This window comes from Bufo gargarizans, chromosome 3 (assembly GCF_014858855.1).
Source record: "Bufo gargarizans isolate SCDJY-AF-19 chromosome 3, ASM1485885v1, whole genome shotgun sequence".
NCBI classification, from domain to species: Eukaryota; Metazoa; Chordata; class Amphibia; order Anura; family Bufonidae; genus Bufo; species Bufo gargarizans.
Genome location: NC_058082.1, coordinates 364655841 through 364668395, shown reverse-complemented (window position 1 = coordinate 364668395; position 12555 = coordinate 364655841). Strand labels below are relative to the sequence as shown.

Genomic DNA, 12555 nt, shown 5'->3' with positions numbered 1-12555 from the left:
TAGCCAAAAAGTTGTAAAATGCATAAATTTCCCCCGAAAGTGTATATAGTCTTTAAGCCTTTCTGCTTTTTTATGCAGCATTTGGATGAGAATTCAGAAACTGGTACTGTACAACACTTGAATTTGCTGCACAAAAATCTGCACCAGAAAACCCGCAACTAATCAGTCACGTGTGAATCCAGCTTTAATGAGCACGGTTACTCCATGGATGGACAAAGTGTGAAAGTGAAGGACTGCAGTAAGGGTACTTTCACACTTGCGTTTTTCTTTTCTGGCATAGAGTTCCGTCACAGGGGCTCTATACCGGAAAAGAGCTGATCAGTTTTATCCCCATGCATTCTGAATGGAGAGTAATCCGTTCAGGATGTCTTCAGTTCAGTCGTTTTGACTGATCAGGCAAAAGAGAAAACCGCAGCATGCTACGGTTTTCTCTCTGGCGAAAAAAACTGAAGACTTGCCTGAATGCCGGATCTGGCATTTTTTCCCCATAGGAATGTATTAGCGCATTCAGAATACCGGAATGCTGGATCAGTCCTTCAGGCCTGCGAATGCGCAGACCGGTAAAAATGTGAAAAAATGTCCAAGACAGATCCGTCTGTCCGCATGACAAGCGGAGAGACGGATCCGTCCTTGCAATGCATTTGTGTGACGGATCTGCATCCGGATCCGTCTCACAAATGCTTTCAGTCAGCGGCAGATCGGCGGATCCAGTGGCCAGTTCCGGCGGAATTGCCCGTCGGATCACACTGCCGCAAGTGTGAAAGTAGCCTTATTCAAAAGTGTGCAGCCTGCATGTTAAGAAAATCAATAGAAAGTGCAAATAGCTACCTTTTTTAAAGTTTTAGATAAATGGATGCTGGAGATACACTGTAAGGGCATTTTTGTTTTTGCTAAAGCCAGACATAAAAGAAGAGTATCAAACGAAAAACACTAAACTGCTGGGTGTGAACCAGGCCTTAAACAGTGCAGTTACTTTATAGATTGAAACATCAGTAGAAAAATAATCCTGCCAAAACCCTATAATGGGAATTACAGACTACTTTTTTCTGGCAACCAGACTAGATTTAGGCAAGATTAATGTAGGTCAGATGACAAATCAGTTATCATCACCGTGACCATTTCCACGTAGTGAGTATGACTGCAATCTGTTGTTCTCAGCTAGCCTGCAGTGCGAGATGCCACCTGTAACCGACTGTGACTCTGCACACTGAGCACCCCACATAACGGTATGCACAATGCAGGCTATATGCTGATTATACACCCATACAGGAACATCAACTCGACACTGTAAAAGAATGCCGATAATGCCCATTATGTACTATTGTGCAGCTCTGTCCGGGGAGAGAGACAGGGAGCTGAGCAGAAGCAGAATGTTCTGGATAGCTCTGCAGATAGACAGGATGTAATGCCTTGCCAGAGGGGCGGGAGGGGAGTCGAGTCTCTGCCGGACATCCTTAATTAGCAATTCCCAGCATGCCCTGTTAGCCACAAGACTTACTAATCGGCTGTATACATGACAACCTGGGCTTTAGAGATGTGCACGCAAAAATCAGGGTCTATCCTGTGCACACTATAAACCAGTGACTCACAGAAAACAAAGATTTAGGCTTATTGTTTCAGTAAGCTTTACCTGGATACCATTCTTCACTAAGAAAACCGATATACTTGTTACCTAGTGATAGACTGTAGAAACCTATGAAGAACAGACCAGCACTTACTTGTATTATGTATTCTTTATTGTCACATTTCTTTTATGTGACACGTTAAGGCTAAATCAGTCTTCTGAAGACTGATTTATGTGTCACGCAAAAGAAAAGTGACAATAAAGAATACATAATGCTATCAACACGTGAGTGCCGGTCTGTTCTTCATATGCAAGCGCCTCATCCTATCTTTACCGAAGTGCCGACTTACACACACTATTGGACTGTAGAAACAGTCTGTACAGTGGGTCTTTCTAGTTGACATGCAAAGAAGTATAAAAAAAAGACAAAAAAAACACCACAACCTTTGGAAGAAAAAACACGCTGGCTCAGATTTATTAAAGGGGTTGTCTGGTTTCCGATACTGCTGACCTATACCCAGGATAGGACATCGATATCACATTGGCGGGGGTCTTACTCCAGGCAGAGGAGATGTAATTACACCTGCTCACTCAATGTCAATGTTGATGGAGAGCAGCTCAACAGTGAAGAGAATGCAGCGCTCATACAAGAGCTGCGTTCTCTTCATACAGCTGATCGCCAAAGGTGTCAGGAGTTGGCCCTCCGCCGATCCGATATTGATTACCTATCCTGAGTGTAGGTCATCAATATTGGAAACTAGACAACCCTTTTAAACCTATTGAGGGTGTAGACTTCAACAGGATGTCTTGACCTGCACAAGATTTATCACAGAGGCTCAGGCAGGATGAGAAATGTGGTGCGGGGATAGACACTTCTGTTTCAAGGTTTTGGCTACACAGCAATCTTAGAGTACTTTCACACTTGCGGCAGGACGGATCCGACAGGCTGTTCATCCTGTCGGATCCGTCCTTCCGCTATTTCGTCGTGCTGCCGGACCGCCGCTCCATCCCCATTGACTATAATGGGGACAGGGGCAGCGCTCCGGCGCAGTACACGGAAAAAGGCAGCTGGACTAAAAGTCCTGCATGTCTGACTTTTTAGTCCGGCAGCCTCTGACCGCGAACTGCTGTACTGCGCCGCCCCCGTCCCCATTATAGTCAATGGGGACGGAGAGGCGGTCCGGCGAAATAGCGGAAGGATGGATCCGACGAGATTTCTCCTCTGTAGTAAAAAAGATACGTTTGCCGAAGCTTATGAGCCAAGGGGCGGTGTTCATATGCTTTGGCAAACACTTTGTATATAAAATATTTTTTTTTAAAAACCCTGGCAATGATTTATTTATCCACATCGATTGATGTGAATGGAGAAATCGGGTTTGCCAGGGCATACGGGCTGAGTGGGTATGGATGTTGGGCGGAGCTCCTATGTCCTGGCAGACGATCAATGCAAATGAAGAAATCTGTGCCGTTCATTTTTTCTTTCAGCCCAGAGGCTGAACGGAAAAAAAAATAATAATCGAATTACCTGTATGCTCAATAAAAGGAGAATAGCAGAAACTCCTAATGCTGGCCATACATGTAATGATTGTACTGCCCTGGCATTTGAGGGTCTCCGCAAACACCCCACAAATGACCCCATTTTGGAAAGAAGACACCCTAAGGTATTCGCTGATGGGCCTAGTGAGTTCATAGAAGTTTTTATTTTTTGTCACAAGTTAGCGGAAAATTATGTTTTTTTCCTTACAAAGTCTCATATTCCACTAACTTGTGACAAAAAATAAAACTTCTATGAACTCACTATGCCCATCACGAAATACCTTGGGGTGTCTTCTTTCCAAAATGGGGTCACTTGTTGGGTAGTTATACTGCCCTGGCATTTTAGGGGCCCTAAAGCGTGAGAAGAAGTCTGGAATCCAAATGTCTAAAAATGCCCTCCCAAAAGGAATTTGTGCCCCTTTGCTCACCTAGGCTGCAAAAAAGTGTCACACATGTGGTATCGCCGTACTCAGGAGAAGTTGGGCAATGTGTTTTGGGGTGCATTTTACATATACCCATGCTGGGTGAGAGAAATCTCTCTCTAAAATGACAACTTTGTATAAAGAAAAAAATGGGAAAAGTTATCATTTTAGAGAGATATTTCTCTCACCCAGCATGGGTATATGTAAAAATACACCCCAAAACACGTTGCCCTACTTCTGAGTACGGCGATACCACATGTGTGACACTTTTTTGCAGCCTAGGTGGGCAAAGGGGCACACATTCTAAAGAGCACCTTTAGGATTTCACAGGGCATTTTTTTACACATTTGGATTTCAAACTACTTGTCACGCATTAGACCCCATTTTGGAAAGAAGACACCCCAAGGTAGTTCGTGATGGCCATAGTAAGTTCATGGAAGTTTTTATTTTTTGTCACAAGTTAGTGGAATATGAGACTTTGTAAGAAAAAATTAAATAAAAAAATAAATCATTTTCCGCTAACTTGTGACAAAAAATAAAAACTTCTATGAACTCACTATGCCCATCAGCGAATACCTTAGGGTGTCTACTTTCAGAAATGGGGTAATTTGTGGAGGTTTTCTACTGTCTGGGCATTGTAGAACCTCAGGAAACATGACAGGTGCTCAGAAAGTCAGAGCTGCTTCAAAATGCGGAAATTCACATTTTTGTAACATAGTTTGTAAACGCTATAACTTTTGCGCAAACCAATAAATATACACTTATTGCATTTTTTTTATCAAAGACATGTAGAACAAGATGTAGAACAATAAATTTAGAGAAAAATTTATATAGAAATGTAGTTTTATTTGAAAAAATTTACAACTGAAAGTGAAAAAAAAAAAAATCTGTCAATTTCGATTAATAACACAAAAAGTTTAAATGTCAGCAGCAATTAAACTACCACCAAATGAAAGCTCTATTAGGCTGGGTTCACACCTGAGCGTTTTACAGCGCGTTCCTACGCGCTGTAAAACGCTCAACAAGGAGAAACCAATGATTCCCTATGGGAATGGTTCACACTTGGGCGTTTTACAGCGCGTACGATCGCGCTGTAAAACGCCCGACGCTCCAAAAAGTACATGAGCGACTTTTGGGGCGTTTGTGGCCATAGGACACTGTAGTGAATCACACAAACGCGCGTCAAACGCGCGTTTACTATTACAAAAACGCGCATAAAAATGCGCGTCAAAAACGCGCGTAAAACGCGCGTTTGCGCAACGCTCAAGTGTGAACCCAGCCTCACTGAGAAGAAAAGGAGGCAAAATTCATTTGGGTGGTAAGTTGTATGACCGAGCAATAAACTGTGAAAGTAGTGTAGTGCAGAATTGTAAAAAGTGGTCTGGTCATTAAGGGTGTTTCAGCTAGGGGAGCTGAGGTGGTTAAAGGGAACCTGTCCCCTCCAAAAAAACATCCCAAGCCGCCAGCAGCGTGTTTCCGACGTCAATTTTCTTCCCAAAAGCCGATGCGGCTAAAGCTCAGAAAACGTTGTTTTATCCTCTGCAGGTGCGCTTCTCTAGTCATGCTTGAAGTCAAGGGGGCAGCGGCCTCCTTGCTTCAAGTCAAGATAACCGCACCCCCTTCCCGTTGCTCTGACTGACAGCCGGCAGTTTGGCTTGCTTTGCCGAACTCTCTGCATAAGCGCTGTCAGTCACAGTGAAGGGGCAGGGAAGGGGGCGCGGTTATCTTGACTTGAAGCAAGGAGGCCGCTGCCCCCTTGACTTCAAGCATGACTAGAGAAGCGCACCGGCAGGGGATAAAACAACGTTTTCTGAGCTTTAGTCACATCGCCCTTCAGGAAGAAAATTATCGTCGGAAACACGCTGCTGGATACTGTCAGGTACTGCTGGCGGCTTGGGATGGTTTTTGGAGGCGACAGGTTCCCTTCAAGTATTGCCAGTTAAAAAGGGGATTTGCAACTATTTTATGCCCCACTGGAATTTGCACCACTTTTTAGACAGGTTTTAGGTGCAGACTCCAAGTAAATTGTTATACTTCATTTCCACGTACAGAAAGTGTTGCGGCTTTTTAAGGGTGAGGGATAAAGAGTGCAAGCTGTAAAAATGGCCTGGATGTGCATTAGTTCCAGCATTTAGCACTGATCTGACAGCTCGGTCACTGGACCTTGGTCAGATTTTACCATATATGTGCACAAACTAAAATTCCACTTTCCGAGCTGCTCTGCAAGAGGGCATGCTTACGGTAGGCAGCAGTCACCTGGGACAGGCACAGGGTAAATGTTCACTGCTGCATGGGCACAGCGCCCATACCCTGATTTATGGAATTCTATACACATACATACACAGAAATCTACTTTAGTCATGACTAACGTCATTATGTTTACTGTTGGTATCTGGCTCTTGGGAGGAGTCGCTACATCCCCCATTTCAGAGGCCAGTGCTGGCTTGATCATGCAGGCGGAGGCTGCAGGCCCTAGAGGGATTAACAGAGAGACAGAGAGCTGCCAAGAGATCCAGGTGTGAAAGGCTGGCACACCCCTTCTCCACATCTCATTGGTTACAGCTCAGAGCCTGCAGCCAGATACTGCAGCTGTAACCCCTTCAACACTACAGTCCATGTGACACTGCAAATGCTTCCCCGCACACAAACAGCTCCTCTTTCACAATCTAGTGAGGCAAACATTGCACGTCCGAATGAACTTCAAACGGTTTCTGCCTCAAAATAAGCTCCAAAAATGCCTCCCGTTCATTTAAATGGGAAGTAGCACTTGCGGGGGTTTTTTTTATACGTAGAAAAAAAGCAGCAGCATGTCATATCTTGGCGCAGAATCGGCGCCGAATTTCTCATTGAAATGACAACGGATGATCTGTAAACATAATTGACATGCTCCAGATTTGGAAATCTGCACAGCAGGTCAATTTCTGCACAGAAGAAATCCGCAAAGTGTACATGAGATTAGGGTAATCTCATACATTTTGGTGGTACTATACCGTGCCGCGATTTTTTAAAACGGGAATCCGTGCTGAAAAACCGCATGCATTCTGCAACGTGTGTAGGTGCCCTTAGGGTGGCTGCACATAATGCTGATTATATGCGTTTTCTGTGTGGAAAAACCACAGGGTAAGGCCTCAGGCACACAACCATAGCAGGTCCATGCCTGTATTGTGGCCCATAAACCGCAGGTCTGCATTATACGGGCACCAGCCGTGTGTGCACCGTATCACTTGAATGGGTCGGTAATCCGGGAGATATGCTGAGGAACATAGGCAAGGATTAGAAGTTCTCTCTCTCTGCCTCCGCCCCGCCATATTTTTTTTTTTTTTGCGGGACCGTCGGACCATCCGATGCTATGGCTCTGTCTCATGTTTGGTGTGTATCCTGCACATACGAAGGGAAAATCTAAAGTATACACTGGGCATATAAGCCAAACATATTTGTATGGCATACAGCTGCATGGCTCTTAATGCCTCCCATTGAAAAAAATTAATTAAATACAGCTCAGTAGCCTTTTCATTGTTTCCAGGGGCCGTCTACCTGTGCATCATCTACTTCATAGCAGCTGTGCAGAAGATTTCAGCTTTTTCCGTTCACTTGAATAGGATAATTGCCATGGCTCCCTCAAGTAGCTGATTGAGGCTTGCAGACACACGCAGCTAATGTCCGGGATTGGTGGTAATAACGCAGATCACGGACATTCAACCCCTGAGATGCCGTAAACCCAGAAGTGCACGCGTGGAGGGCAAGAATGCATCCCCCGGGGGCAGAGATCTGGGAAGGCGTTCCTTGTAAGTAAGCAATATTAAACAATGCCATTAGAAAGTACAATTTGTTTGTAAAAAACAAGCCCATATACGGCTACGTGAACGTAAAAATAAAAAAAAAAGTTATGGGTCCAGGAAGACAGGGAGCGAAAATGCAAATATGAAAATCGCTGCATCAGGAAGGGTTTAATGTAAAAAATGAAAATCATACTGCATACAGGACATGACAATCTCTTTCTAATAAAACTAGAACCATTCCTGTATCTCACATGAATCCAGAACTCTCAATCATTTGACCAGTTGCTCTCCTAGATTTACGGCAAGCTGGCAGCTTAGTTTGTATGTCCTTTTGCTGCAGCTGGTGGAACGGAGCATGTACGTCCACCTCAGTGAGGTGGACAGAGAAATTAGGGAAAGAACAAACAGCAGGTGGTGCTATACAGATAAAGTCCATCGAAAATAAATGTTTAATTACATAAACTTACAATACTATTTAGCTCCAGGTGCCCTTTAATAGGCTTAAACTGGAAAAAGAGAATTGCATAATTTCCCAGGAAGTAATGCTGTAGCAGAATTTACGACATTTACGTAAATGCAGGGAGACAGCGGACACTACAATTTATTCACTGGATGACAGAAAACAATGGGATCAGGTCCGACATCCATCTCCTTCCGATGTTTCAATATTACACTGGAGGGAAAAAATACAACAGATGGGCAAATATATGGAAACAAGCCCTTACTCTTCCTGACAGTATGTGAAAGCAAGTATCCTGCTTTCATCTATATGTACATGCATATATGCTTGACATGTATGGATCCATCTGCTATCAAGTTCAGTGAAAAATTTGACCTTTATTTCTGTATATTCTGTCATGGTTATGAGAAGCATATCCAATGCTAATTAGTCTGGAAAAAATGAAATATATGCCAAAATGGTGCATCAAATTTATGACTACTTGACACTATGGGGCACATTTATTAAGACCAGCATTTTAGACTCCAATCTTAATTAAGTCCCTGCATTGGCGGTGGATCTGCTGAAGTTATGAAGAAGAGCTTCCTAGTCTTACATTTATTTATTTTCTGCACTTATATAGCGCTACTATATTCTGCAGCGCTTTACAGACATTACCATCCAGCTGTCCCCGATGGGGCTCACAATCTAAGGTCCCTATCAGTATGTCTTTGGAGTGTGGGAGGAAACCCAGGGAGAACATGCAGACTCCATGCAGATGTTGTCCTTGGTCAGATTCAAGCCTAGGACCCCAGCGCTGCTAGGCACCAGCGCTTACCACTGAGCCCATTTTCTATGCCTAAAACAGGCGTAGAAATTGGTAAATGAGACAGGCATGTAGGCCTGCCCCCTTCCCCGCTACGCCCACAATTTTAGACATGGCATGAGCGGGGAAAGATTGCAGATAGCAGTGCTCCTCCATCTGTGCCTGAAATACGTCTAATTTAGGCGCATTTCAGATTAGTAAATGACCATCAATTAAGAGTGGTATTATTACAAAGTGGAAGCATTTAGGAATCTCAGCAACTCAGCCACATAGTCCTAGACTACGTAAAATTATAGACCAGGTCAACGAGTGCTGAGGCACATAGAGGGGCATAAAAGGGATGTACATATTAATGACCTATCAACAGGATAGATCATCAATAGGGATGAGCGAATCGACTTCGGATGAAACATTTGAAGTCTATTCGCATAAAACTTTGTTCCAATACTGTAAGGAGCAGAAGCGCCGTACAGTATTAGAATGTATTGGCTCCGATGAGCCAAAGTTATTACTTTGCGAAGTCTTGAGAGACTTCGGGTAATATAACTTCATAAATTAATTTGTACTGTAAAAAACCATTTCCCCTAACGGGATCCGGTTCGGTTCGGTTCCAAGGTGAACCTGGTGTAGAAGAACTTGACTGGCCACGTTGAGCCCTGACTTCATCACTATTGAACACTTTTGGAATGAACTAGAACGGGGATTGCAAGCCAGAATCTCTTGTCTAACATCAATGTCTGAACTCACGAAGACTCTTCTGGATGAATGGGAAAACATTCTCACACTCCAAAATCTTGTAGAAAGCCTTCCCAGAAGAGTGAAAGCTGCGTTAGCTGCAAAGAGAGGACCAACTCCATCTTAATGCCTATGGATTTAGAATGTGATGTCAATAAAGCGGTTGGTCATAGAGCTATTCCAACTGTCCAAGGCTAGTTTCAGAGGAGCGTATTCTTCCAGGAAACAGGCTTGGTGTGTGATCCGAATTTCCTGTCTTGAACGCTACTCTTGTAACATTATAATGATTTATAATATGGTGAATTCCAGTCTCACCACCGATTTACTGAACTGCAGTCACCACATTATGTGATAGCAGTTCAGCAGATTGTTGGTGAGAAGAATTTACAACTTCATATATCATTATAATGTTACAAGTTCACTCCACAGGAGCAAGCGTTCAGGCTGGAAAATACCACTCACACATGGAGCGTGTTTTCCCTTCGTCCATTATTAGAACAACTCTAATAGATTTATATTCGCTAATTAACGTTTATGGTGCTTGTTGATACAGAAATGTAGAGCCACGAAAAAAATTATAATAAAAAATTAAGTGTATTGCAATAGATTTCTGAAAAGGCTCTGTACAACATTTTGGGAACGGTGTATAGTTTTCTCAGTGGTTTTCGGTCATTCAGCATCATATCACTACCATATGTAAAACCAACTTAACGAGTTTCTGATCACTAATACCAGTGGAAATGTGCTCACTCCACTGTAAAAACTTGTGACGGCACTGGATAAGAGCTCCACTGAGCGTATCACTACTGTCTCCCCTAATCAATAAGAAGGAGGATCAGCGACTGCCAGACATATTTGGTGCCACTTATCTTTAGGGAAAAAAAAGGAATGTACAGTAAATATCAGTCTTGATTTCCTCAACATCTGGCAGTTCCTACAGACAAAAGATTGTCAGGAGATCCAAGGAAATGAGACTCCACTAATAAAAACCTATTTTCTATGGCCATCTCCTGATAAACATCTAACTTGTCTTGGCCGAGTTTTCACGTGTATTTCAACAGAAAGAGAGGGGAAGAGGGGGCCCCTTTCAGGCACCATTGGCAGCATTTATCTCCTTGGAGAACAGGTCCAAGTCCAACATGTTCATCCCATTAGGCTGGTTTCACATGTCAGTGTTTTAGCTGTATGTTTTGGAGTGTTTTTTCCATTTTATTTATGTAGCCAGATGCTATTTTAAAGGCTATATAGCAAATTATAAAATTCACAACAAAATTATTTTGCATGCAGTTTTTTTTTTGCCTTCCCTTTGCTGCTTTTAGCATTTTTGTAGAACTTGTTTTTTTTTCAACCATTTTTTCCTAGGAAAAAGACTTAAAAAAAAAAAAAAAATATTAGATCTAGATCACTGATGGAATTGACATGTGTTTGGCTACTTTCACACTCCTGTTAAGCTTTTCCAGCAGGCTATTCGGGCAGGGGAACAGCTTGCCATATCCGTACTACCGTTTTCCCACGTGTGCTGCCGAAAGTCCGCCCGGCCTCATTCACTGGAGATCCGGCTGCAGTACACCAAACACGCCGAGAGGCAGCTGCACAAAAATCGCAGTTTTGTCTCTCGGCCATGTCTGCCAGCTTTTTGCCAATTTTCATGCAAATATAAATTAATGTATTATGACCTCAAATTTTTTTAAATTTGTATTTTTTGGTTTTGTTTCAAGTGTAGCAATAATAAATGACTTTGCAAAGTGCTACATCTGTCTCATATGACAAATGAGTCATGAGCAAACATCTTCCTCACCTTGCTCCAGTGTCAGAGGTCCGCGCAGCCGACAGAACAGTGAACACGTGGCTCCATGGTCAGTCAGATGTGAACTCAAGGACACACACAGGTCTGTAAACTACACAATAAAAACTGGTCTAATACATGTTGTATTGTGGATTAAAATCAGAACCATCAATACACTGAGAATTTCACATGCAGATGGACACCAAAAAGAGCAAGAATAACCCTTTCCTTTAGGCATTCCACTCCTGGCTTAAAGGGTTTCGGTCATGAGAAATAACGTTATGTAGCTGACTGACATTAGCGATGTGTTTGTTCACTCCCTGCCTGCCGCCGTTCTCTTAAAATGAAGACTTTTAAAATGTGCTAATGAGCCTCTAGGTGCTATTAGGGAGTTGCTTCAGCACCTAGAGGCTCGGTTTTCTCACCCATTGGCACGCCAAGGTCCAGTTGATTGACTTTCGAATTCTCCTCAGTGTCCAGTAAATCCTGCGCCGTCCCTTTTAGTATTCTGCGCAGGCACAGTGAGTGAAGTATGCGCTCCTGCTGCCAGCTTCCTTCGGCGTAGTGAGGAAGCCAGCAGAGGAGTGCATCCTTCACTGACTGCACCTACGCCGAATGCTAAAAGGGACGGCGCATGTGCGCGATTTACGGGAGGATGAGTAGAATTCGAAAGTCAATAAACTGGACCTGGGTGTGCCAAAGGGTCCCTATACCGAGCCTCTAGGTGCTGAAGCAACGCCCTAATAGCACCTAGAGTCTCATTAGCATATTTTAAAAGTCTTTATTTTAAGAGAACGGCGGCAGGCACAGAGTTATAAAGCACACTGTTATGTAGTGCTGACATTAGCACATCGCTTATGTCAGTCAGCTACAGAACGTTATTTCTCATGACAGAAACCCTTTAAAGATGCACATGCTATTATTCCAGCTGCCTGCCATTCACTCAAGCAGCAGAGAGGCACTTTCAGGTTTTTGTCTTAAAATTTTTTAAGGGGTATCGCTTTTTCAGTCGTTTATGGTATATCCACAGGTTACGCCATGTATGTCTGATAGATGAGGATACAGTTGATGAGCAACAGCAGCTATGTGAACTGTCCACTGACCCCTTTTTCCTGCCTGGAGGCAATGGCATGACGGTCTGTGGACCCGTTCTCAATATAAGGGAGAATTCACATGACCGTATCCTTTTTGCAGCCCGCAAATTGCTGGCCGTGTGCATTCCACATTTTGCGTAATGTACACACTCAATAGCTGTTGGCTGAACACAAACTCCCATAGCAACTGGTAACCAATCCGTCCAGGGTTCCGTTATGCAGGAGAGGATTCCAGCATAATGGATCCGTTATGCTGGCCATGGACTTCTATTATGACGTAATGAATAACGGAATGCCTCTAAAGGCATTCAGTTATGCATTCCGTCATAGTATTAAGTTATGGTCCGTGGTAACGGAATCCATAATGCAATTCA

General features: G+C 43.3%; 1 protein-coding gene across 2 annotated transcripts in view; it reads right to left on the bottom strand.

Moving 5' to 3' along the window:
- Positions 1 to 12555, bottom strand: part of WASF2 (WASP family member 2) — a 42340-nt gene that overhangs the window by 17549 nt on the left and 12236 nt on the right. The window contains exon 2 of one of the 2 annotated variants that reach the window (XM_044288029.1): positions 11100 to 11199. The exons of the other annotated variant lie outside the window; for it this stretch is intronic. The gene's annotated coding sequence lies outside the window, so the exon portion shown is untranslated. The remainder of the gene's footprint in view (positions 1 to 11099; positions 11200 to 12555) is intronic. 2 annotated transcript variants of the gene reach the window in all.